This window comes from Phasianus colchicus, chromosome 4 (assembly GCF_987193195.1).
Source record: "Phasianus colchicus chromosome 4, bPhaCol1.hap1.1, whole genome shotgun sequence".
NCBI classification, from domain to species: domain Eukaryota; kingdom Metazoa; phylum Chordata; class Aves; order Galliformes; family Phasianidae; genus Phasianus; species Phasianus colchicus.
The window spans coordinates 66,109,006-66,136,759 of NC_143439.1; the positions used below are offsets into that span (position 1 = coordinate 66,109,006).

General features: G+C 43.7%; 1 protein-coding gene across 6 annotated transcripts in view; it reads left to right on the plus strand.

The window, feature by feature from the left end:
- Positions 1-27,754, plus strand: part of LOC116225722 (uncharacterized) — a 105,612-nt gene that overhangs the window by 4,542 nt on the left and 73,316 nt on the right. For 5 of the 6 annotated variants that reach the window (XM_090139789.1, XM_090139790.1, XM_090139788.1 and 2 more), the window contains exons 1-4: positions 8,458-8,477; positions 9,188-9,354; positions 23,391-23,733; positions 24,002-24,147. The gene's annotated coding sequence lies outside the window, so the exon portion shown is untranslated. Of the gene's footprint in view, positions 1-1,167; positions 1,224-4,761; positions 7,978-8,457; positions 8,478-9,187; positions 9,355-23,390; positions 23,734-24,001; positions 24,148-27,754 lie in introns of those variants that run through there. The other variant, XM_090139791.1, reaches the window with a different exon arrangement.

Genomic DNA, 27,754 nt, shown 5'->3' on the forward strand with positions numbered 1-27,754 from the left:
AATTTCTCAATAACTTTGAGGGGCCCTCACAGGGAAGTTTCCAGTTCCCTCTCTTCTCTATGGTGACAGCAGTGCTTTTGGCTGGCTCTGCTCAGATAGCTCTCATGCATCCGAGCCTGTCCTGCCCTCCTTGCCCTATTTCAGAGGGCTGAAGCACCTCTCCTAGGAGGAAATGTTGAGGGAACTGGGATTATTTAGCTTGGAGAAGAGAAGGCTCCAGGGAGACCTCACTGTGGCCTTCCAGTACTTGAAGGGAGCATATAAATAGGAGGGGGAACGGCTGTTAACGAGGGTGGATAGTGATAGGACAAGGGGGAATGGTTTTAAACTGAGACAGGGGAGGTTTAGGTTAGATATTAGGAGGAAGTTTTTCATTCAGAGGGTGGTGAGGCACTGGAACAGGTTGCCCAAGGAGGCTGTGGATGCCCCATCCCTGGAGGCATTGAAGGCCAGGCTGGATGTGGCTCTGGGCAGCCTGGTCTGGTGGTTGGTGACCTGCACACAGCAGGGGGTTGAAACTGGATGGTCATTGTGATCCTTTTCAGCCCAGGCCATTCTATGATGGTATGATTCCCTAACAACACCACTTGTGCTCATGCAGCCCACTGCTCTGCTTACTGTGCCCATTTGGGGAGGTGTTGTACTTCTTTCTTAGAGCTGCTGGGACATGCAGCTTCTGTGGTGCCCATCAGTGTTGTTTCCCTCCCTCTCCATTGACTTTCACTTGGAAGAGCAGAGAATTCGTTTTGCCATGTTTTAGAATGTGATTTCCCCATCTAGAACAGTGAGAAACATGGGCAGAAGTGGGTTTACTCTTCTTCTCCCTGTCTTTGGCAAAGTGATCATTAAAATGTGTCTACAGGCTAAAATTAGGTGTGTTTGAAATGGTTATTTGCCACATAGTGTAATAGCAGTTCTAGGCAGAAGTGGTGAGCACAGTGTAGATTTTTGATCAGCCTCTTATGAGTGAAGCACAGGTCTCCTGGAGGAAAGGCAGTGCATGATGCTGTGCCCAATGCTTGTTGTTTCAGGATCACAGCATTCATGCTCATGCTGCCCTGAGGTTTCACAAAATACCTAAAGTCTGGATTTTAATAGCTTTTGATTACGTGACTTCTTAATTTGATGCTGATGTTCTAATATCTGCGTTGATCATTCTGTTTTTAGTTCTTGAGGCCTATTGGAATTCTGGCTGTCTCAGCTGTGTGATGGATCTGGGAAAGGTGAGTTGTGAGTCTCCCATTGCCACAGTCTGGAAGCAAGAGACTGCATGGTAGGTAGGAGGCCAGCTGGAGGTCTGAAAAGTGCTGCTGGTCCCTACCCTGACAATAGGCAATTGTAGTATAACTCAGTGCATGACAAGATAAAATAGATATCCTCAGGCCTTCCTTGTGCCATGACAGTTTTCAGCTGCAAAGCTGACTTCCTGGGATGTCCTTTGGTTTGCAGCACCTTGCTATGAGGCAAAAGCAAAAATAGAACCTACCCGGGAAGTAACAACATATTGTGTAAAAGCATTAAATATATAAAAATGGTACCAGAATCACAACAAAATGGCAACAAGTATTCTTCTTGGATAGACATGGGAAGCATGTAGAACAATGCAATATAGCCTGGTGGTCCCATTTTACAGCAAGGAGAATGTATTTGTTATTTATAACAGGTTAATCAATGATTAACAGACATTACAATTAATGGTTAATTGATTGTTTTAGACTTAGTTCACACATGGCTGGCAGCAATCAGTAACACTGCATTTACACTGTAGTGTATTTATGGCAGTTATTAATCACACAGTACTGTTAAAATGTTCCCATTTTATTAGGTGTAACTGAATTTTCAATAGCACGTCAGCAAATGTGAGCTCTGCCTTCACATTAGCAAAAGGAAAGAAATAACAAAACAGGGAATTTGGCCTCGCTTTCTTCAATGTCAGAAAACCATAAGCTGCATAAATTGGAGGCACTGCCACATTATGAGAGCAATTTTAAGAAAAATGTGCCATTTATGGATGAAGCACACTTAAGGATTTTTATAATTACAAATATTTGTACTGTTAAGTGAATTGCATTAAATTATTTGTTGTTGTTGCTTTATTTCCCTGGAGGACTCTCATGCAGTGCAAGCTTTGTTATACTGATAAATGTGCCTGAGAGCTTTATAATGTAGTGATGCATTGTAATGATAAATAGATCTGGTTAAGTAGTAAAGATCAAATACACAATTAAGCATCTTGCTGAGCAAGGGAAAACAATAGTGAAATCAGTAAAGATGAATATAAACGGTTGTATTGAACCAAGCAAAATATATTTTCTTATGTCTACAAAATGAGGAAATCTGGCCGGATCCTTGCATAAACAGATTTATAAAGTCCTGAAATGTATAAATTATCTTTAAATGTTCAGCATCTATAGCCAAGGACAGGGCTTTCTCTGACCACACAGAGTAATAGAGATGTGCAGTGGCACAGGGGCAAAGCAGATTGGTGCAGCTCGGAGAAGGGCACCATGGGCAGAGCTCGCAGGTCTCACGCAGTGGTGAGGCGAACAAAAACACATCGCACTTGACAGAAATATTAGTGCTGAATACTGGCAGCACCTGCTTCCATTGTCCTGAATTTCCTTCCCTAGAACCTTTCCCAGCAGGGAGGCTGGTTCACAGTTGGCAAGGTCGCAGAGGCTTCACGCATCTCATTGCCATTTGCTTTTCCAAACATCAGGAGAAATTGTGACTCAAAAGGAGAATGCTGGAAGGGGGAAATATAGCATGAAGGCACTGAGAAGGACTTTCATTTAGAACTCAGCACAGAGCCAGTGTGATCTGCTTGCAGGTTACCATGTCCTTTCCAACTCTGAAGGGTGTTTAAGTGGATTTCCTTCGCAGGGGTACCCATGGCCAAGTCAGCACAGGAGGAATTTCATAGCTCATTGTACAGATGCTATGGTGACATAACTCCTGGAGGATTTGGAATTAGTCAGGACAGAGCAGCTAGAAGAAACAGCTAATTCTCCTGGATTGATTTAATGTGAGCTCTTACCCTACACAGTGCTTTGCCCACCTGGAATAGCATAAGTAGTTGACTTTCTTTTGCAGTATCTGGGTATTAGCAAGGCTCAGGGGAGAGATTAAATCCTGCTTCATGGATGCTGACAGCCAAACCCCTAAGTTGTGTGCACACTGGCCAATTGTTGTGTAAACCCCAGCAGTGCTCACCAAGCCCTGCTATCCCACCAGCACCATCCTAGGAGACAAAACCCATCCACTCATGGCATGGGCTGCTGAAAACATGTTTGCCAAGGATGTACAATGAGGTATGTCCCAGCCAGCAAACCTGTTATTTTTTATTACCATGCACTGCTAACTACCCAAAGTTTTGCACAGCCTCCAGGTTGTTGGCCTTATTTAATGAGAAGCAGGGGAGTAGTAAATACACCCAACTTCTGGAGTTTAAGGGGAAAAGGAATGGCCAGAGCAGGCAGTGTGCCCCCTGCATCTGGCTTCTCACACCCTCAGCTGCAGGTGTTGTTCATCACAAAGAGCCCTGCAAGAGTTTGCAGGGATACGCATTAAATTGAGCTGTTTTCATCTTTGTAAGAAAACGTGTTTCTACTCCAGGAGTTTTGTGTCACTCCACAATAGCACCTTGCTGCCACTCATGCATCCAAACAGACTCATAGAATTGTTTGGGTTGGAATGGAGCCATAGAGGTCATCTAGTCCAACTCCCCTGCAATGAATAGGGACATCTACATCTCCTCAGGTGCTCAGAGCCCTGTCCAGCCTGACCTTCAGTGTCTCCAGGGATGGGGCTACCTCTACAGACCTGGCTGTGCTCCTCAACATTTTCCTGCAGTCCAGGATTGTGCCTGTTTGGCATCAACTTGGAAGAGAGAAGTCCAGCCCTGTAGCCACCAGGTTTGGTTTAACCATGTCAAGCTTGTTCATCGTCTCTCCACCACAAATGTGAACAACAATCTCCTTGTGACAATGTTTATGCCCAGGCTGGAGAGGACATGGGAGATGTCTGGAGTGATTGCAGAGTGGTGGGGATGACCCTGCTTGATGGAAAGTCACCACTGAAGGATTTTGCGCCTGTCAGTTTGTGCCATTTCTTGGTCAGGGAATTTGCAGCCCAAAGGTTGTTTTGGATGCCTGCCTGCTCCCAGAAGCTCTGCATGCTCAGAACAATTTCAACTCTGTGTTAAGACAATAATTGTAATCAAATCTCACGCTCTGCTGCCTAAGCCAGTCCCCTCCATGGAGCAGATGGGAAGGGGGCTCAAGCCAGCAAGGGCTTTCCCTCCCACCCAAGCACACAACTGGCCCAATATGTGCTGAGAGCACTTCTTTGTCTTTCCCATTGGCTTCTCTCTGCTTCTTCCCAGGTGTCAGTGACAGGCTGCAGCTGGAAAATGTTGGGCAGGGGGTTGAAGTGTAGGCAGGGAGATTTTTTTTCTCTGCTGTCTTCTGCCTTCTGTTGGTCACACATCTCTGCTGCAGGGAAAGTCTGACTGAGAGCAGACACAGACATTTTTTGCTATCTGTTGATCTGCAGGGCCAGGTCTGAGCCCTGCTTGCAGGGTGAGTTGGTTACACTGGGTGGTCCTGCATCCTGTGACAACCCACATGAGGTGGTAGGAGAGCAGCTACCAACTTGCAAGCCTGTAATACGGCAGGTGTGGCTATGAATGTGTGTGGAAGTTGCTGCTGGTGTTGATGGAGTTGACAGTGGTGTGCTGGAGTCACTAATTGCTTCGTACAGCACAGGCACAGGGCAGACACAGCTCGTGAGTGCACCATTTTGGAAGGCCATCCCTGAGCACATGCATCCTTCCAGCAAGCTGGGGTTGAGGCAAGACCTGGTTTTGTTGGATGGTCCCTTGGTGCCTCCTTGTGTCATCTCCTTGCATCACCTCTATTAAGAAAGCAGAATGGCACCTGCTGGACTTGTGCATCCTGTGGAAACACTCTCTTGAAGGCAAGTACCAGGGATTTGATGTTTTATTTTATTTTCAGCAATGGCTGATGATGCCTTGTTAGTATAGAAGTTCTTCTATATTTTCTTCCCATTTTGGCTTATTAAAACAGGAAATTACATTATTCAAATTGAATATTAGGAAAAAAAATTGTGGAAAAAGAAATGGTAGTGCAATGGAACAGACTGCCCAGGGAACAGACTGCTCAGAGGAGTGGAGTCACTGTCCCGGGAGGTCGATGTGTGGAGATGTGGTGCTGTGGGTGATGGTTAGGGGGCATGGAGGGGATGAGATGGGATTGGACTGGATGATCTTAGAGGTCTTTTACAACCTTAATGATTCTATCATTCTGTGAAACGTATTCTGGATTAGCTGTTGGGTGTTTTAATTTTCACTTCTGTCTCATGCTTCATTCTTGCTATTCTATTTCCCTCCCCCTCCCCCCCTTTTTTTTTTCTTTATGGTCACTGAGGCTGATTGTGGCTTTCTGCACTACACTGGTTGCAGAATTTGTTTCTGAATCCGATTGGAACTGGGTGACTGAGATTAATGAGATATTTGTTCTCTTTAAGGTGATGGCAATGTTTTTTAAAAAAAAGGACAGAGAAAACAAGCAGTGTGCAGACTCTTTTTCCAGATTTAGGGACCTTCAGGATTGAAATCAGTCCCTCCAGTATTACGATGTTGCCTTTGGTCTGGATCCTTTTCATATTCACATGACTGAGTGATTTGCCAAAGCACCTCAGGGGGGTGTTTGAGAAATCTGCTGTGCTTGCAGGAAGGGGGCAGGCAGCACCCACATGACTGCAGAGGACTGCACTTATCTGTGAATCAAAGGCTTTGGCTTGGCAGAGCATCTGCAGAGCTTGCAGGGCCCTCAGCTTTGAGCTCCCTTTGTACAGAACCAAGCCATGAAAATGAGCTCTTTACTCCCACTTCTTTTGATGTTGCTGGGCCACCACCATGCCATCTCCGCTCTTAAATCCTCCTTTTTCTCTCCCATATCCTCCTCCTTCTTTTCCATAGACCCACCCTTGTACGTGTGCTCCCCACACATTTTGGGTGCTGGCACAATGGTGCAAGGAGAGGGCTGCTGCTGCTGGAGCTGTTGGCTTCAAGGAGATCAGCAATTTCTTGTGCTTTTCTTAAAAGGCGTGCAGCAGTCTCACATCCTCTCTCACAGAAGCAGCTGTCTTGATGAATATTTGCCCAAATCATTACGCTATCTAGCAGTTAGCCTGCAAAAAGGCCCAGCACCATTTGTATGGTAATGGAAGGCTTTCTCAGAAATGTTTTGGAAGCAATCAGCTAAACTAATAGGATTTTATGTAAACCAATCTCTTTCTTTAGATCGGGATTTTTTTTTTTTTTTCCCGGAGAGGAGGGTAAGGGCTTTTTTAATAAATGCAAATTGATATTCCAATGAAAATGGAAATGAGAGAAGTTCACTGCCGGGGTAAAAAGCTGCGACTTTGCTCCTGCAGCAGCCTGGCTCATGATGCTCTGCACATCCCCCCCTACAGCCATGACACATTGCTCAGGTGCTGAGGCGAAGAGCCTTCAGAGAATCACAGAATGACCAGGATTGGAAGGGACCTCAAGGATCATGAATCTCCAACCCCCCTGCCACATGCAGGGTAACCAACCTCCTCATTTAATGCTAGACCAGGCTGCCCAGGGCCCCATCCCATCTGGCCTTGAACACCTCCAGGGATGGGGCATCCACAACCTCTCTGGGGAGCTGTTCCAGCACCTCACCACTCTCTCTATAAAGAATTTCCCCCTGACATCCAACCTCAAACTCCCCTCCCTCAACTTAAAACCATTTCCCCTCGTCCTGCAACTTGGACCATGCAGACAGACATGGGCCAGGCTGGGCTACTCTTCAGCCACCAAAGCAGCTGGATTCTTCCAATCCTGGACCTCTGCAGAGGGTCACAGCAAGTGGTCCCAGTGAAGATGGATGGCATGGGTTCATTGATTGGTTGTTGTTATTCATTTCTGTTGTGATTCAGCATCTCTGGTACAGTGTAACATAAATGTTCTGTGCCTCTCCAGCAGGGGCTGAGAAGAGGATGAGAAATACTCAGAAAGCTGACTTATGTTGTGCATTCTGCTCTCCGCTTCTAAGTTAAGTGCTCTGCTCTGGGAATTTGCTCACTGCTGAAATCACCTGCTGCAAAGGGCTTTTGCTGCAAACCTTGTGCTTCCCCACTGAGCTGAGGCAACTTTCCTGGCTGTGGTCCTGATGGCCTCGCTGCAAATGGGGCCTGGCCTGTGTGAGCATGGGCAGCTGCAGTCAGACTGCTAGCTGGGCTATTTTTTGTATGGAAAGAATACAATAATACAAATACAGTAATAAACTTATGTTTATAAAACCCCATCCACATGGTGGTGCTCCTGGAAGTGCTCCATGAAGAAGTGCAGGCCAGTGAGAGACGGGCATCCCAGAGAGTTTTAGGGGAAATGCTGTGAGGCTGATGCTGATTTGGGCAGCAGGGTTTGGGGCTTCTCTGCCTGCTGTAGCATGGGGCAGCCACTGCTGGTGGCAGAGAGATGCAATGTGTCCCTGAAGCCTCAGAGTGCTGCAGCCTGGCCAGGACAAGCACTAGGCCAGGAGTAGCCATGATGGAGTCATACATCCGTAAAAGTTGTTGTATTGTTTGAACTTGTGAGCAGTGTAAATGTTTCACTAACAAAAAATCTGCAGGAGGTTTGGCAGCAAATACTTGTTTTCACTGTTTGCTGTTAGGTGATACCAGCAAGGTGTGCAGGCTGCAAGGAGGAAAGGTAAACTTGTCAATGGGGCATGCAGTCCCTTGGAAAGTCCCTTCTGAATGTCGTGGGTGGGAGTTGGAGAGCTGAAGTGGTTTCCTACCAAGCTGGATGTGATTTTGTGCTATGCTGTGTTGTAAGGCAGCAGCCATGGAACATGGAAGATGTCTGCTTTCAGGAAGGCCGTGCTTTGGCAAGACAGAGGTGGCCAAGGAGATCAAGCCACGGTCAGTTCCATGTTACACCAGTGCTGATCTGGAGGTACAGCGCTGACTGACAAGTGTCCTTAACAAAACTCTGTGCTGGATGCTCTATGAGTTAATAATTAATTATGTCTGGAGTGGGGAACTGGGCTTCATTCGGACTCCTGAAGCACCTGGAGTTGTCCAGGGGAGCATTTGTCCACAGTGCACTGGCTTGGTTATCAAAACTGGTTTGAGAAACACCTTCCTCACTCCAGCACTTTCTTCCAGCCTTTGATTTATGACAAAACAGTCAGTGGTGCTTTGTTGTAATTGCGTTGCCAAAGTGACTTGGGGTAAAAATTCCTTTAAATAGTGGGTTTTTTGGGTGTTATTTTTAGCATTAGGCCTTCCTGCACATTTAATGCTCCGGTTTTATTCTAACAGCAGAGTCTAGATTTGGATCTAGGAGAGTCAAAACTTGCATATTAAATAAGCATTTATTCAAATGTGTTTTTTTTTCAGATTTGAAACTGCATTTAATGGTATGAACAGCACTGGAAGAAAGAATATGTTTTCACAGTATGATCTTTTTCTAACCTTTCTAATTTGAAGGCTGTCCCGAAAGAGCAGGAGGAGAGCAGAACTCTTTGGTTTTCCCATTCCTAGTGAGATGCTTTCCATATACATTTCTGCACTTCCAGGAAACACGAATAACACTCGATTATTAAACTGGATATTTAATCTGTTACATGGTTTGAATGCTTAGTGTGTTTGTCTGGACAACATTAAGTTTATATGAATAAAAATTCTAAGAAGTCCTTCTTGAATTATAAAATCAAGTAACTTGTTTGCCCAACATCTCAATCCAGCCCTGGAGATACCATTAGAGAGGTCTTGGGAAGTTTGTTTAAACAATTGAGTCTCTGGCAGATCTATAATCACAATATTCAATAAAAATACTACTGAAGTTTCAAACTGCATCAGATTTTATATCTTCTTAGAGAGAAATTAAAATGAACAGAGTATATCCAGAAACCAATCCTATTACTGACAGGTAATGTTAAAAACAGCCTTAATGTTTAAGTTGATCAGAAGTAGTGAGTTGAAAATGTCTTTGATGGAAAATGCAGTTTCTGCAAAAAATAATACTCAACTTTGATTGGTAAAATTGAAACAAAACCTTTCACTGCAGTTTGGATCTGGCAGAGTGAAAAAAGAAAATCTCTCTTAAAATGAATCCAAAATCTTTCAGGAGAAACTTCCTGCAGTTTTGTGCTTCAATTGGCTTCTGTAAACTGTGGATCAGTGCCTCCAGTAAATGGGATATGCCAGCAAGGTGGATGGACATCCATTTTCAGGAAGGAAGATGAAAGACATATCTGGAAACTGTGAGATTTGCGATGCTGAATGTCTTTAAAGGTAAACTTACTTCATTTCTTTCAGGTATGACCTGGTTGGCATGCAGTAGATGCCTTGCCTGGTATTTGTCACTCTGGTGGTGTGTGTTGATGTGTTTTTGTCTCATGCAAATAGTGTAGGTTGCAGGAGAATCTCATGCACAATGCAACTGAGGTGCTTCACATCCCTGGTTTTCTCTGCTGGCCTCATGGGCTGAGCAACAGAATGGTCCCTGATGGAGGAATAACTTTGGGATATCCATATGGGTGTCCTGCAGACATTAAACACAAGGAGAGATAACTTTCATCAAGGGAGGTAGCCAAACTAGTCAAGGAGGTACTGTGTCACCCTGGTGATTCAAGGGGAAGAAGAATAATCTTGACTTTCTGTAGAAGTTTAAATGAAAACTTAAAGGTACCAGCCATTTCTACAGGATGGAGAGGCTGCTATTTAATGAAGGAATGACACAAATCCTTTTGCTAACCACAGCACAAGATTCTCTGTCTTGTTATCTTCATGGAATATTAAAGCAATTTAATACATTGAAACAATACTGCAAAGCTTACGGTTGTAATGTCTTCAAATCTAATTATGCCCTACCTGTCTTTCTTCTGCCAAAGTCTAAAGTTGCTCCCACCTCAACTCTAGTTCCTAGCCACCAACCTCCTCCTACCATCAATGGAGATAAAAGCATGTCATCTCACAGCACTTTATTCTATCCTTAGAGGGTACCTAACGAGTGTCCTATTTGACCAGACACCTTCATTACCAATGTTGATTTCAGGTGAGGTGAAGCCATTCTGCTCTATGGCTGTCTTTTTACCTCAACTATAGCTAATCAGAAGAGGATCAAACAGATCTTTTAAAATGCCCACACAGAAATTACTCAGTAAAGTGAAACATTTTGTAACACTTTCTTGCCTTTTTCTCTCCTAAAGCAATTATTATCATCTCTTAATTGAGTTGTCACAGATTCCAAGGTGTGTTGGTAACAGCTTTACAGGTTGTCATTTGTGCACTAATCATGTCTCAATAACTTTCTCAGCTGTCTGGATTGAAGAGTTTGCTTGTTTAAAATGTTTTGGAGTCCATCCACTTTGGCTTTTCTCTAGATTTTTCATGCCATTGAAAAATGCAGTTGGACATTTATCCTACTCATTGGAGTCCTCAATTTTATTTCCATCTGGAATCGCACACCAGTACTTGTGGGGCAGTTAACTTGGCTGAGGAAAGTGTTATGTTATTGGTCCTTTGAACTTAGTATCTGCCTAATAGGTAAGTTCCATTTGATCACAGTTTTGAAATCTCTATTCTTTTGGGTTACTTTTTTCTTTTAGGGACTCCACATTTTACTTAAACAGTTATTTACAATATTTATTATGCACATGGGTCTTATTCTGCCAGTCTCAAAGTGCTTCTCAAAAAGCAAGCAGATATGATTCAATAGAACAGTAGACAGTGACTTGATCCTTATGCCAGAAATCAGTGAATTATGTTGGACATCTTCCACATGGATGGTTGTCATCCAGTCTGCAAGGGTCACCACAAATGCCTTTCAGAATTCTGTGTTGCTTGCAGGATTGTCCAACTGGCTAGGAAGAGTAGATGCATTTAGGGTGATTTCAGACTGGTTGATAAGGATTGGGCTGGAAACTCTCCAGTGGGTCCTTATTTCCATTATGTCTCCCACCTGACTGGATCTGCTCAGAGATTTTTAGAGCAGACACCTGATGGTGATTCATGAATCAGCACCAGGAGGAAGAGCCCATCCTTGTCTGCTCTGCAGGGCCACAAAGACCAGCAGGATATGAAACAACACTTCCACTGTCTTTCCTCCAAGCCACTACATCAGAAATATTAATGAAGATAAGTATTAAGTGCCAGTACACATGTTGCATTCCCACTAGTGCTTTATTCTTTTAATGTCTTTTATTTTACTGACATTGACAGTAGTGCTTCCAGGCAGTGGGACTGGGGATTTTTTTTAGTGTCTCTAATTGAACTGAAACTAGTATGCAGATTGCTGGTAAAATAAACTGCCTGTAAGTGGGTAAAACTGTGATGTATGCCTAATCTCAAGTGCTTTTATGGCCATTAACACCAGAGGCTATGTGTAATTACTATTTTAAACACAGGTCAGAACTCAGAACTCCTGGTGCTCAGGAGCTGTAGGCAGCAGAGGCAGACACTTCAGTCCAGACCATCTCTTCATGTTGCTCAAATGTGTGTCTACTTACAGAACAGAAAAAGGCAAGGGCCTGATGCAAGTTGACTGTGCTATGTATCCTGTGGTGTCAAAACTCAGCCTTATCTCCTTCCTAAAGGCACAGAGAACAGAGAACTTATGGGATATCTCTGCAGTGGAGCAATAGGTGTCTCAGGGGTTATAGAGGCACGTAGTGTCTCTCACTGTCTGTGAGCTTAGATGCTGCTAAATTGTAGAAATGGACCCAAAGTGGCTGACAAACTGATAATTGCTGATCCTACAGCACCTTTGGGTGTCAGAATTGCTACTCCCCAAATGACTGTAAATGACTTTCTGCAGGGTCGTATATTATCACCTATTGCTAAGTAGAAATGTGAATTCTGTTTTCTCAAGTCATCAGTATCACTGGAACCCCAGGGCCGTTTGACCTCACTCAGTGCACGTAACACATTAGGCCATGATCTATATTAGGCCCCAGGGAACGGCAGGAGAGCACCGTATTGGCAGGTGCACTGTCACAGTCTATGAGAGCTAGGTCAAATTTGGGAGGCTTTATAGAAAATGTGTCTGCTGTGGCTTTTTTTTTTTTTTTGCCTTTGATGCATTCATCCACCCCATCTGTTCTTTCCCCGAGGAAGAAACTTGCATGAATCATCTGATGACCATTTTTGCAAGAATCATTGGTGAGGCTGATACTCCAGTTTGCTGAGCAGTGCTGGTGCTGCAGGGATATATCATTTCAGAGTGCTGTCAGTGTTTCATACGGCCGCAGCTCTCTCTGCTGACGGGGAGTTATAGGAGTAATGAAACACTCTAACGTTTCTATGCACTTCCAGACTGACTCAGAAACCCTAAACACTAAAATCCACCCTTTGTGCTATTGACACCACAGTGCGAATGTCCCTCCAGCTTAAATGGGAGCCTACGTTTCAGAGTGGTTACTCAAACAGGCCTTCAGGGGCTGAGTGGGTTGAGGAGTCAGAAGTAGAAGCGGTCTGGAGTTTTGTAAACTGTCCACAGAAGTCCCTTCTGTGTGGAATTGTCCCTTCTGCAGCCTGCTGTGCTCAACGAGAGCAGCTCCAGCTGGCCAGCAGGTGTGTGGCAGCGGTGACCTGGTTTGGGAGTGACCTCTGCTGACCCCCCTGGTGTGCCAAGATAAAGATGGGCCATATGTTCCAATGCACACTTGTGTACTGAAAGGTCATCTTCCAAGTGGGTCCTGGAGACAAGCTGTGCTCCCGTGGTAAAAATGTCTGAAGATATCCCAGGAAAAGGGAAAACTGTTGCTTGAACACTTTCTTTTTTTTTGCATGGACGGTGTAAAGTAAAGGTGCTGAAATGTCAGGGGTAGTTCTGTGGTGTTTGCTTCTTAGCTTCGTCATTAATATTCTCAGCTTTGTCATTTGCCCAGGGAAGTGGTGAAGTCACTGTCCCTAGAGGTGTTCCACACCTGTGCAGATGTGGCACTGAGGGATGTGGTTAGGGGGTGTGGTGGGGATGGCTTGGTGGTTGGACTAGATGATCTTAGAGCTCTTTTCCAACCTTAATGATTCTGTGATTCTATAGTAAGCATTTGGGTGCTAAGGATGGCAAATGAAGCGTAGAGCTGCAGGTCCCATACTGCTGATAGCCCAAGATAAGCCAAGAGTTAAGTCTTCTGTTGTGCAGCCCAGCTTGAGGCAGTGTTGGGTTGTAGGCACTGAGATGCTGGTCCTGAGAGACTGTTAAAAAGTCCTGGGTGCTGTGGTGAAAGTGAGAACTGCTTTGCAGTCCAGTGTTTGGCAATTAGTTTCAGCTTTTTGTAGCACTTTTTTAAGCTGAAGAGCGTGGGGACTGTGACTCCTAAAATCCAGGTACAGAAAGATTCTAGATATCCTTTTCCTATTTAATTATCCAATTCTGTTAGTTTTCACTAACAATGAAAGCTGAATGCCTTACCAGGAGCTAACTGCCTAAATATCGAGCAGATTGAGATCCAAGTCATCTGAAGAGGAAGACGTTCCTACCTGACTTATGTGTCATTGGAAGTGTTAGCTTCTGTCTGAAGCAATAACATGTCCTATGGGCACTTGAAAATTCTACATGGGAAGTGATTTTTTTTTTGTATCCCTATTTCTATGTAGCTGAGAGACACCATGTGATGCCTAACTACAGCTAGGAAAAAAATGCTGTATGATTACAAAGCCAGCTGAACAGTCTTTTCTGTTCACTCTTTGAAAGTGGGACCATCATTTCAGTGCTGACATTCGCTGTCGCTTATCACATTTTCATCAATAAACCTCTCAGTCAATTTGTTATCTGCAGCACATAAAACACAGCTCTCTGCCTCACCTTTCCTGTGTGAGAAATCTGTGAGCGTGAGTGCACAAAAGCGCCCCGCCAAGGCATCACTGAAAAGAATTTATGGGCTGCCTGCATATTCATTTAGTTACTCACACAACCTTAAACAAACACGTTAGTTTGTCTGTATCTGTTCTGCTTTTTGTGCTTGCGGAGTTGAGGCTCTGTACACACCTTTGCTGTGATGCATCAGTGTGGGGTGTAGAGCATCCTATAGTTCTCTTCTATGGGAACAGTGCCTGCCCCATTTCTAGAGGTTCAGGGTACATTGCTGGCCTTGGTGTCTATGTTTCCTACTACCCAGGAGGAAAATTGCTCTGACAACTAATTTTTCCCATGGTCATTTTTTCCTACTAGACCCAGTCATCCCAAAATAGTACTGTTTTCAAGCCTCTGCACTTGCATTAGCTGTGTAGAGTCAACGGGGACCAGGGGAAATCCACCTTCTTTGCTTCCCTCTCCCCTGGTGGAAGGAGGATGTGTGTGGGCTGGAAAATAGGACAGGGTAAATGTTGTCTGCTGTGCCTTGGTGGCTCCTTTTGGACTTTTCTGCTGTACTTGCAGTGCCAGAGGGGAAATGGAGGTCTGCTGTGGAGCAAGAAGAGGCACTGCTGGCTAATGCATCCTCTTGTCAGCCATGAGGCCTGTTGCAAAAAGGGTAAAAGATATTTCTGAGACGTGTGATTCTCTGTCAGTGGAACAACTGAGTATGTTATTCTTGTGGTACAAATTAAAGCTGTACTTTGTGGCTTTAACTTGTAGCAAAGCCAGGCAGAGAGGTTTAAGCGCTCAGATCAGTCATGTTGTAAAACCTCAGAACTGAGCCAAATGGCCACCTCGGTTCAAGCTCTGGAGGTTGAGCAGGAGTGCTCATCATTTGTGATCTGTCTTTGCTGGCCCCAGCATTTCATTCATGTGCTTTGAACACATCAGTGCGTGACAATCCCACCACCACCAGATAGCTCTAATTTTGTTTTGCCCAAAGTGCAGTGCTGTGTTGAACTGAGACACAGCCAGGAAAGACAGTGGGAAGCACATGCACGCTGACGTATTGAGTGTGCTTTTAAGTTTTAGGATTGTTTCCCTCTTGGCTTTCATGCTTCTAGCTGCAATGGAGAACTGGAGTCTTATGTTCTGGAAGTCCATTTGGCTTTCACGTCTGCAGACTCATCTCTGGTCTCGAGTACTTGGTATGAAGGTACTTGCAAGTGCTCCTGAATGCCTCTAGGCATTGTGAATGGCTCTCTTCTGGTTGTTTTACAGACATGTGTTATGCTCTCAGGAGCACAAAGTAGAACAGGGAAAGGTGCAAGGAGTGGGAAGAGCCATAGATGGATGAGGTCCTTTGGAGGAGGCCATCTCCAGGGTTTGGGCTTCTTGGCTGAGGGTGAGGATCACAGCCCATTGAGACTCCACACAAAGCAAGAACACCAAACCAGTCTGACTGAGGTATGTTTTCCCCAGAATATAACTGAGGTCATGGACCTTCTTGGCATGAGCTGTTACAGGGGTACACTCAAAAAGGGCTGTAAGAAATCACCAGAAGGCCAGCCCATGGAGACAGCTCTGGGCCCAGATGCAGCCTCCTGCTTGAGCTGTTGCTAAATACTTGTTGCCAAAAGCTTGGGAGTTAGGCCAAGAGTTACATCCTCTCCTTCCCTCTGCAAGTCACAAGACACCAGGCTTGGGATTGACCTTTGCTCTGATGAACGCTCAGGCCCCAGCATTTGGGTTTACCTGGCAGCAAGTCCCAGTGATGCAAGCAAAATCTGTGAGGGATGTGACATTTGTTTGGATTGCCTTGGTTTGTGTCATTTTTCTTCTGTATATTGAGTTATACACCCTAGTATTGTTCCTGCAGTAGAACAGTCACACCCTGCTAGCATTTTTGTGGCCTGCAGATCTGTTTCCTTGATTCTTGCTCATATATGGTCATGAGACTGAGCAGCGACAGCTGGGGTTGCAGCAAAGCAAGGAGTGATTTTCTGTATGCGCAGGAAGGTACCTTCAGAGGAGTTTCAATTTCACAAAGTGCTGACCTCCAAAGCATGTTTGAGATGAGGTCAGAATGGACTGCTCAAACCAGAGGCATCCAAAATCACCAGTCACTTGGAAAGCTGGCGCTGAGGCCATCAGCAGTAAACTACCCCTTGCATAAATGCTGCAGATAATTATTACCTGCATAAAATATGATTTGTGAGTTTGCTTTAATCATTATGCAAATGAAAGCTAAACCCTCACTTATGGTGTGATAGACTCAGTGTCATTTATCCCTCATAACAGAACTGATTCATTAAAGTTTCCTGGCGTTTTGCAATCGGTAAAGCCTGATTTTGCCTCTGTAATGAAACAAGTCATGGACTAAATACAGTGTTTCTCAGTGTGCACAATAGTGCTGGTGAAATGTTTGTGCTTTTGAAGTTCTTTTAATTGGAGAGAAGTGAAACTCAGCCCAGAGGAGCTGAGGGGAAGCATAATAGTGGCTACAGCTCCTCAGGGGGAGCTCTGCTCTCTGGTGACAGCAATTGGGCCTGAGGGAACAGTCAAGGGAGGGGTAGCTGGAGATTAGGGAAAGGGTCTGCAGCAGAGAGAGGTGGTCATGGAACGGACTGCCCAGAGCAATGAGCACAGCCCTGAGCTGCCAGAGCTCAAGGAGCATTTGGACAGCGCTGTCAGACATATGGTCTGATTTTTAGATGGTCCTGTGTGGAGCCAGGGGTTGGACTCAATGATCTGTATGGTTCCCTTCCAATTTGAGACATTCTATCTGTTCTGTGATTCACAGTGCTGTTAACCTGCAGCACTGTGGAGGAGAGTACACCATCTGCAAACAAAAGTACCCCCAGGTACCATCTGCTGCCACTCTGTAAGCAGCAAGCTTGGCGTCCTCTGGGATTCTTCTTGCTGGTCGCTGCATGCACAGCCCTGGAGAAATCAGAAGGAACATCTGTCAGACACTCTGCTCTATGGATTACAGTATGTGAAGGAGAGCTATGAGAAAGAAGGAGGCAGGCTCTTTAGCAGAGTCTGTTGTGATAGGACAAGGGGAAATGGTTTCAAACTAAAAGAGGTTTAGGTTGTATATAAGGAAAAAGCTTTTTTATGATAAGGGTATTGAGGCACTGGCACAGGTTGCCCAGAGAGGTGGTGGATGTCCCATCCCTGGAGACACTCAAGGTCACGTTGGAGGGGCTCTGAGCACCTGATGGAGCTGTAGGTGTCCTTCCTTATTGCAGGGGGATTGGACCAGGTGGTCTTTACTGGTTCCTTCCAACTCAAACAGTTATATGATTCGGTGTCACATCACTGAACATACATCATACACCTGATGTGAATTTCTTAGAGAAAAGCTTGAGTTCCCAGTGGGAAGGGTGAGGCCTTCAAGGCATACAGTGTGTGTGTGCTTCCATCACAGGGCAGATTTTCCCTTCCTGTCCATCCATTGTTCATCTCTTGGAACAGCATCCCATCCTTCTGAACGGACACTTGGATGCCCACTCTGACCACACACATCTGAGAGCCAAGAAGCATAAGATCAGGTGGGAGGTGCAGGTGCTGTAGTAGTATTCACTACTTGTAATGGAAATTACCATTCCCAGCCGCAAGTTGGTGCAGCTCTGCTCTGCCAGCATTTGCAACACTCCAGTCAATTGACTGGTGCTGTTTGTTTGAACGAGGAGCTCTTTTGTAGCTCTATCAAAGTCTCGCTGACATAGCCTGCAGCTATGAACAAATGTTGTGTGGCTGCAAGCTGGAGCATCGAAGAGGCAGGAAACGTGTTCAATATTGATAAAGAGCAGAACAGGGGCTTGTTTAAATTGTGCACAGACAACTTTTCCATAATTAAGGGAGCAGCAGACACAGTCTCTTGCCTACAAATGAAATGACTAACAAAAGCAGGAGACACAGATGATGTGTAGCATCATGAAGGGGATGGGAGATAGACTCCTGAGCACAGGCTCTGCGTGCCACTCATCCCTGCATCCCGCTGGCAGCTCGGAAGTGGAAGTCTCGTGCAAAGTCCTCAGACATTAAGCAGTAAGTGCCTTGAGCACTAATTGGATGTGCAGCCCCCTTGTACGAGGCCCTGCACAGCCCTGAGGGCTCTTGTTTGTGCTGGGATGATTCAGCCTGCAGTTGGTGCACATGGAGCAAGGCACCATATCAGCCTTTGTACATGTCCTGTGTTTCTTCCTGGGAAATGTGTGCCTGTGAAGGGTTGGATGCTTGCATTAGCACTTAATAAGTATTATGAGTGGTGAAAAATGGGGCTGGGGAATTGCTGGGAGAGTTAGCTTGTTGCTTGCTGGATGGCATTTACTTGGTGTATTTCTGTGTGTCCAAAGCACGTAGGTGTCTATCACAGCATTAGGGATGTGCCTGCTTGCTACCAGGCTCTTCCAGATTCCATTTAGGAACAGAAGGCTGTTACTTTCTTCTTTCTAAGTTTTGGGTGCTTTTCACCAAGCAGAAACTTCAAAAAACTCTTGCACAACATAAATACATCTCGCTGCACTGGATCTCTTGAGGCTGTGATTCCACCATACAGACCATATAGATACACGTCTCACCCTCAGGTTCCCCTGAAGTTGTGGGGTTTTGTTTCCATGTTCTTCTGATCTCAGGGGATTTGAGCACATGGATCTGCTCAGAGGATGGGGCCAACCTTCTCTCCATGTAGATCTCATCTCACACTCTTTAAAATGGGCACACGCACCCAGGTCTGTGCCAAGGTTGTAATTTAGCAGCTGGCATCTTTAAATGCTTGCAAGTGGGATCAATCTTTTTAAGATCATTTATGTTTAATTATTCTTTTCAGCAAACTCTATCGTGTTTTATTGCTAGCAAGCTTCTAAACAACATTTTTAAGCTTGAACAAAAAAGCATAATGTCATCCAGCAAAAGAGAACTTAGAACGATTAATCAGGAGACTTCTCCAATGCTTGGAGCTCTTTGACATGCTTAGGGTTGGATTAAGGGAATTATTTCAAGGAAACATCAGTTTGTGTTGCTTGACCCTGCCCTGAAAGAAAAGGGGACCAGGAGGTGATGAGCTTGGCTCTGGCCAGAAGCTCAGGTTGCCACATGTCTCTCTGGGTATAAGGCATGAGTTGCCTTTCTCTTGTCCTGGAAGAAGTGCATTCTACAGGATTGCTGTTGTATGTGAAGAAGGCAAACCACAGGCTTGCAGAGATTGTTGGCATCCCTTTAATTTCTCATTTAGTAATTAACATCTAATTGTTGTTGCTCAATATGGTCACCTTTTCTGAACTCTCTATTTACCTGGTAGCATTAAAGAAAAAGCATTAAAGACCCAACTGATTTCAACTGCCTGATAGAAGCCATTCCTTTCCATTTTTGAGGTTTTTCAGGTTGGAGATCTCTAGTTCCACCTCCTGCTCAAAAAAAGGTCAGCACTGAGATCAGAGCATATGTGCTATGTTAAAGAATATGTTTTTGTCACAAATGTTTTATTTCATCTTGACACAAACCTGTTCGTTTTTTCCATGCCTCCCCATGCACTGCCATATACAGGGATGGAAAGATAGAGCAGGCTCCTTGTTTGCATTGTACCATCCCCATAGATTGTGCATTATGGCATTTTGTTTATGAATGACTGGATATCAATGGGCTCAGTTGCAACAGGCATGACTGTATCAGCCTCCATGCATTGAGACATGAAAAACGACGGATGCCAACCCCTCCTTCACCATTCAAAATGTGAAGGAAGATGATGCTGGTAATTGGGTGTTTGCTGTCTGAAGGAGGAAGTTTGTAATTCATTGCTGTTGCTGACATGATGCCTCTGTAAACCCCAAGCCATGATTTATCTCAGCCATTTAATATCTGTGTGAAGGGACAGAATGGCATATTCAGGATGAGCCATCATGATCTGTCGCTTCAGGAATACAGAGCATTTTATAATACTGTGTGAATGTTTTTTACTTCAAATGAAGGAAGTTAATGGCTAAATTCTGCACAGAAATAATGTTGCATGCCTGATGTGGAACACTGAAGGACAGTGCTGCATGAAAGCTAAAATTGTCTTTCTGTTTCAGCATGGTATCTGTTTTCTCTTAATCACAGGAATGAAGGAGTAGAGTTTCAGCCTTAACTGTTAATTTCCTGTCTATTGTCTATTCAAACAAGATCCTGCTGTATCTGTTATAATAAACACATTTAGAGACAGGGCTGAAACCCGGGCCTGTCCTCTACCCCTTTCCAAGGGCAGCTAAGACCTGCAATCTGGGCCACTCTTTCCACACAGTGCTCTGAAAGAAAGAGGGGAAATAGATTTAAAAAAATGAGGGCTGAAACACTGATGAAAGAGCAATGGCACTGAGCTGAAAGGCCAGGGAACAGGCTTTGGCATAATGTTAGGCATGGTTGGTGGAGATGCAGCTGGGAGAAAGATGCCCACATGCAAAGAGGTTGTGGAAGGGGGCAGTGAGCTAGCCCAGCCCTCTGCCTTTGCCTCACATTAATAGCAGCAGTTAATAGTAGAGCAAGAGAGGATTATTTAGGTCAAGTTGTTAAAATTAACCAAGAATAAATTGAGAGTGACACCTATTGTTTGTTTCTCATGAGAACTTCTGCCTTGTGGTTAGTAGATATTTTAGAAGACTTTATTTTAAAATAGCACTGGTTTTTGGTCTGTCACAGCTACCTTTCCTCTTATGAATCATGGAAAGCTTCTGGGAGGGGACCATTATTGTAAAAGAGCTAAATAAATGTACATAGCTTGATGTGATTCCCTCCCACCCCTTTTATAAGCTTACAATTCTGGAAAGAGGAGCAGTGATCTTATAGGAATCCAAAACTATGATGCTGAAGCTCTTGAATTATTCATATGATCTTATTCAATGCACTGTGATGATTTCTGATGCTTCAAACTCCTGGATTGCTTTTGATGCTGGTATTATTTCTATGTAAATTCCAGCTATTAGTTGGTTTATTAATAAGGTTCAGATTGAATCATGCCTCTCCTGCAAATTAATGCAGACTTGACAAATGGAAGAGAAGATCTAAACTCTTCAACCAAAGGCTTGGAAGTGATTTTAGAATAAAAACATATATATATACACTATCTCAAGATTTAGAAGTTGCTATCTGAAAATATTGGCATGTATGAGGACATTTAGCAGATTGGCACACACAGAAGCGTGTTAAACTGCAAGCTTTGAAAGCTTTTAAGCTGTACAGATAGAGTTCTGCCATGAACTCGGGTCTTAGAAGCACAGAATATTCCAATTTGGGATCATTGAGTCCGACTCCCAAAGAGAGCTGGCCCTAAAATGGGACTTGGCAGCTTCCAGCTGGAGGCCAGCAGATGTTAGACCAGCTATTTACTTACTGTCACTAGATCTAATCAAACCACAAAAATTGTTTTCAAATAATGTTAAAGATCAGATTTAAACTCATGAAAGCAAGAAAATCAGGAGAAGGTTGAAATTGTCTCTCTAATTCACCCCAGCATGCCTTTGGGCTGTCTTTTGCACAAGAGGCATGTGTCATTGATTAAAGGCAACCCAGCTCAGAGGCCCACAGGGAGCAGCATGGCACTGTAGGCTGAATTCCCATGTCATGCTTCAGAGATTGCTGTGTATTATTTCATTTCATAGCAGTTTTTTTTTTTAGGAATGCTATTTTTATAATTACTCCAGGATATTTTTTTTTATTATTTCTAATTGCTATTCTCTGCAAAAGAAGTGATTGGCTTCAGTGAATGGAAGGTTTTCTGAGCAGAGAAATACCTGCAAATCTTACTCATGCCATTCATTCCCCTAAAGCCATGATGACATTTCTTTAATTACTAATGAAAACTTATTTCTGGCCCATAAGTAGGAGATGCTCTCATGGAAAGCAAAGGAAAACTAATTTTCTGTGCTATTATCCACTACACTGTTGCGTGCATCCAGGAGTCGGACTTCATGATCCTTATGGGTTCCTTCCAACTTGGGATATTATATGATTCTATGATTGAGAAGCAAAAGCCAGTATGCACCATCAGGAAGAGCAGTTTTGACCTCTCACAAGAAATAGGACATCAGGAAAATCTAGGCATGAATCTGGCCTCCTCCAGAGTACAAAGAGATGTTTGGATCCATCTTTGCTGCAAAGGTGGCTGAGCCAGAGACTCTCAGAAGCCTGCTTTTCCTTTAAAGTGTGCCACCCTATTCCATTGCCCCCGCTCTACCTCCCTGCCTTTTAACCAGATATTGAAGTCTCCCCATCAGTATAAGCTCCTTCCTTGTGCTTTACACAGTATTGTGCTGTTGAGAGGTGTTTAATCAAAAAAAATGGAGTGGTACAGGAGAAGTTGGCTGCAAGTAAGAGCATTTTCTATTTAAGCTGTTTTTTAGGGTTTTAACATAGCAAATGCTCTACAGCCTGTGGAAGATGAGGCCTTGTGCTGTCTGAGATTAATTTAGGGTTTATACCCAAATCTCAGGTGGTTGCCTGAACCAGAGATGACTGAGGAAAGGGAGTCACCATCAGCTGTGGCAGGATTTGCTGAAGAGACAAGAGTTTGATGTGTAGGCAGTGGATTAGGGTCAGGAGCAGTGGACTCAGCTGTACACATTGCAAGGGAGGAAGGGCAGAATTGGCACTGAGCAACAAGGTTAGTGATGGATCAGTGATTGGACTTGGTGATCTCAGTGGTCTTTTCCAACCTTAACGGTGCCATGATTCTATGAAAGAGAGTTTAATCCAGTTCTTCCCTTAATGTTTTCTCATAGTTAGCGTGGGAAGCTCTGTCTGCAAGGGCTCAGGCTTGTTGCCTTCAGTATCTGTTATTTGCCATCCTCTTCGAGGGAAATGACCACAGGCACACCCAGCCTGCTGGACCACACTGCACTCTGGTGCTTGAGATGCGACACAGAAACTTATATTCCTTCAACGTGAACTTCCCAAACTCGTCTCGCCCCCTGCACTTTTTTTTTCTGCTTGCCACTGCTTGGAAATAGGTTCCTGCATTTCTTTGGTCCAGCAGTAAAAAAAATTCTTGGCTGCAAAACTGAATCTCACAATCTGGTCTGGAGGCCAACAAGCCCTGGCTGGCTTCCAGCCACAGGATCTTTCAGATGAAGGGATTTTCTATTGAGGGTGTTCTTGCTGCCTCTCCATTACTGAGAGAGATGCATTTCAAGAGTGGTTCTTGCTGATAATCACCCCAAAAGGAAAGAAAGAAAAACCTGTACTTTCCTTCAGAGGCTGCTCCGAGTCCTGCAGAAGGCTGGAGGCTGAGATCAGTGCTTGGATCCATGCCTAGAAATAACTGGCCATTGGTGTGCCTACAGTGTTTTGGGGCTCGTCTGTCCAGCCAAAAGGGCAGCTGTTGCCTGTATTTCCACAGGCCAGAGAGTGGAATGTCTAAATGGAGATTTTTTTTCTCAGTGAATTTGTAGATATGTTGAAGAGAAAATCTAACAAATCCATTCTTGCCAGCGTGGTTATTTTCATTATTTTATGGATATCTGAAATGACTTTTTTTCTTTTTTTCTTTCAGATATCACAAGGAAAAAGCTTCAAATAGGGATTAATATACTGAGCGGATGAGTAAAGAGTTGCATTTTTGGAGCATGTCAGGCAGTTGAATCTGATGATGGACTAAACTAGGTGGGCATCAGCTTGTCGTTGTGTCAAGGTCCTTGGTGGTTTCTTCCCAGTTCCTCCAAAAGGCATGGTCCTTCCTGCCTGCTGAAAGAAGTCTTGGTCCTCTCTCTGCATCATCAGGAGGAGAGATAACCATGTGCATTCTCAGCCTGAGACAGCAGTGTGGTCTGGCAGCCAGGAGGGTAAAGTGCATTTTTGGGTGCATCAAATACAGCATGGCCAGCAGGCCAGAAGAGGTAATTCTCGCCCCGTATTTAGTATTGATGCAGCCTCAGCTTGAATATTGCATGATCCTGATGATCTTTAAATGTCACTTTCAAATACCTATACCATTCCATCCTATTCCTTTTCCATTCTGTTCTATTCCTGTTCCATTCAGTTCTGTTTTGTTCCACTGCATTCCATTCAATTCCCAACATGGTCAATGCCACAGGCAGAGAAGGATGAGGAAACAGCCAGAGGGTTGCTCTTTTTCAGTTTTACATCTGGATTTTGTCTTTCTAGGAATGAAACCTCAATGAGAAGCTGTTTAGCTGCTGGGATACTGCAGGCACTCCCTTGTGAAGATGCTGAATCTCTATCGCTTTCCCTAATCAAATGGTGGCAGCAGGTCCAGGAAGAGCAGGATGATGCAAACTAGTGCAGAAAAGGTTTGTTTCAGTGCTGATTTCTATGATGAGTCTTTCTGGTTTATGCTAAGCATGGGTGATGCTGTTCAAAAACACTGTTGTGCAAATAACTATGTCTGGATGTTGGATAAATGCTTGGAAGTCAAAGGCTTGTTTGGACAGATTGCCAGGTTTTATACTCTGAAATTCTGCCTTTTGGGGTTAAAGGGCCCATATGTGTCTCTAAGCAAGTACTTAACATTTCTTTGTGGCTAATCCTCAATGGCACCTTGGAAGAGATCCAGATGTGCTCCTTTTCTGTGGTGGCTTTATTGTATAATAAGTGTTAAGAGGTTCAAGGTGAAAAACTTCGTTTGTCCGCAGAGAAACTGAACCAGGGACCAAAAATGTTGAAATAGGGCTGCCACTACTTAAGGAGAGGCATCATGCTCTTTCTTTCCGTATTGGCTGCATTGTCAAGATCATTATTTTGATTTATGAAAGTAATCAGAGGAACAAAACTTTCTGTTTGAGAAAACATTGCTTACTGAATTGAGAGTCAGAAAAATTTCTTATTATTTTGGATAGAAATGAACTCCTGGGTTCTCTGAAGCTATGGTTTGATTGAACCATGGCACATGCTGCTAGAAACCCTTTATATTTTCTCATAGTTTCCCCTCCTAACTGCTGTTTCTTCCTACTCAGCAGCCACTGTTTGTTCCACTGTATATTCAACTTTACTACTATTTGAAAGATGGGTGACTGTTACAATTACTGGATAATTTCTACAGTTTAGAAAAATTGCTGCAGGACTTTCATTTCAGAAGGGAAAGGTGGGATTGATCAAGTTGAAAGCAAAGGGATTCAGGAAGATTGATGTTAATAAGCTCAAATCTGGTAAATAAGATTTCCTATGTAAGGCAACGGGAAATGTAAAATAAAGTTGTCAGTTCCTTGGAGTAAGCTAAGGGCACAATACAAGCTCTGCAAGTGCAAGAATAAAAATTCAGTAGGTGCCAAGCTGGGTAAATTATGATTTTTTTTGTAGCTTGAGCATCAGGGTAACACACAAGAAAAAAAGAAAGGGTCAAATTTTAAAGAATAAATTTGGAAGAGCAGCACGAGTATTCAGGGATAAAACCAGAAAGACTGAGGCACAAAATGAGACCTCAGAGATAAGCAGAAATAATTCTGTAAGAACTGCTAGTAGAATGAGAAAGATCAAAGAGGAGTTTGGCCTGCTACTCAATGGAGAATGAAATCTGTCTGCAATAATTACAGTAAGCACAAAAAGTATTAGGGAAGGAGAAATACATATGTATTTTTCCCAGTGTATCTTGGGAATTATAGTCCAGGCTGGTTAACAACAGTTTTGAGGGCAAAAAAAAATCAAAACAAAGGTTCTGGGCAGACATGAGAGCGACCTTTCAGTATCTGAAGGGGAGCTATAAGAAAGAAGGGGACAAGCTCTTTATCAGGGTCTGTTGTGATAGTACAGGGGGAAGTGGTTTCACACTAAAAGAAGGGAGATTTGGATTGGATATAAGGAAGAAGTTTTTTTACAATAAGGTTGGTGAGGCACTGGCTCAGGTTTCCCAGAGAGGTGGTGGATGCCCCATCCCTGGGGACATCCAAGGTGAGGCTGGATGGGGCTCTGAGCAACCTGATGAAGCCATAGGTGAGTTGGATTAGATGACCTTTAAAGGTTCCTTCCAACTCTAAGGATTCTATGATTCTATGAAGTACCGTACAGGATTCCCGTGTTGTCGATCCTGAAATCTGTTCTGTGTGGTGTTTCATTGATGACATAGGACATTCAGATGGAAGTCTGTATGGTAACTTTGCGCAGATCTAGAGCCAAGAAGCACTGAAAGCATGTTGGAAAGAGGAGTTTAATTTGTATGATGAATTGAAGAGATGTCTAAAAAATGAGGCTAAATTCATCAAGGAAAAAGCTCAAAGTACTGTTAGGCAGAAACACTTCACTGTGTAAATAGGCTGGGGAAAAAAAAAGACTAGACAGTAGTTCTCCAGTGGAATATCTTTGTGTTAAAAGGTTGAAAAATTAACTGTGATTAGGCAGTGGTGTGCTGTTGTGAGAAAGTCAAACATTCCACTGTCAGGTTCCAACAGGAATGTGCTCTGCTCAGCATGGGAATATGATGTCCAGGTTTGATCAATGAGTTTTGAAGAGAGTTGTGGATGGTCGGGGCAGAATTCATTGTTCTCTTTTAATAACAGTTGTGGACTTTTTTTTTTTTTAAACCTATGAGCAAAAGTGGAAGGATATTTGATTATATAGTGGTGGAAAAGAAACAGTGAAGCAAGGCTTTCCAGTACATAAAAAGTCATTTCAAAGAGTATTTGTGGTGGCTAGAAGAAACAATGATGTGCTTGAATTAATGTAAGGGAAATTTAAACCAGGTGTTAGGAAACCTCTTGGAAGGGTAAGGACAATAAAGCACTGGAATGGATTCATTGGAGAGGTTGTGAAGTTCCCATGACTGAAGGATCTTTAGGAATACATTGGACAAGTATCTCTCAGAAATGACATAAGCCCATACTGCCTTCGAGTACAGGTGTCTTTCATTCCTGGCAGGGTTACTGTTCGATGGCTCTGTGCAAATCTGGAGATGTAAGTGATTTACTGGGAGAAATTCTCCTGGCCAAGCCATTATCTGCTTCCTGAAAGGGGAGTGTTTAGCATAATTCAGTTGGTTTATTGCTTCTCACTTACGTTCAATTAAATACTGGAGATGAGTGGGGGGAGGGCACTTGTCAGACCCAGCTCCAGGAGGGTTTGGCTCCAGCTGATCAAGAATGCCATGATTTGGATGTACATTTTCAGTTAAGGCAACATGATGCTGTTAATCACTCTACCTCTCCCGCTTGCTACCCTCTTCTCTAAATATGTTGTCTTTCTTGGAGACAGCCTGGGGAGCTGTAAATCTCCGAAGAAATTCTCCATATGCTGATGATTTTCAGGGAACTCTGCCATACATAATTTCTGATAGGAATGTTTGAATAGAGAATTAATTTACTTTGGGTCCTTGATTATTCTGTCTTCCAGTAAGAAGAGTATTGGCATCAGGCTGAAAGTTAAACAAGACACCAGTTTCCATTTTCTTTCCCTCTGATCTTCACATTCACAATAGGACTGTTTGAGTCAGAAAGCAATGCAGATGGGATGTACCAAAAAATTTGTATTGAGCTGCTGAAGTAATCTCTTTATTCCAGGAGCTTCTAATGAGTAATGAGGCCATGTTTCATATAACTCCAGTTAACATGGCAACATATGAGTATGCATTCGTCTACAAGCAGAGAAGCTTTAATAACACAGAAGCAAATTGCCTCATGCATTTTTCTCTGTGAAACGGCAGCCTTCTCTTAGGAGACATAAAAGGCAAGAGTCCCGTGAATTGCTGAAAGCCATCATAAAGCAGGAGAGGACCAATTAATCAAAATCATGGCACTTGAAAATATTTAGATCCATGGCGTTTTGGTCCAAAGCATATCATCAGATCATGAAAAATCACAGCTCTGGCCATCGACCCTCACCCAGTGCATCTTTTCTCCACTGCTGTTTGATTTCAGAGCAGTGTTTGTCTTCACTAGGGTGAAGAAGGAGGCAGAATTCACCACATGACTG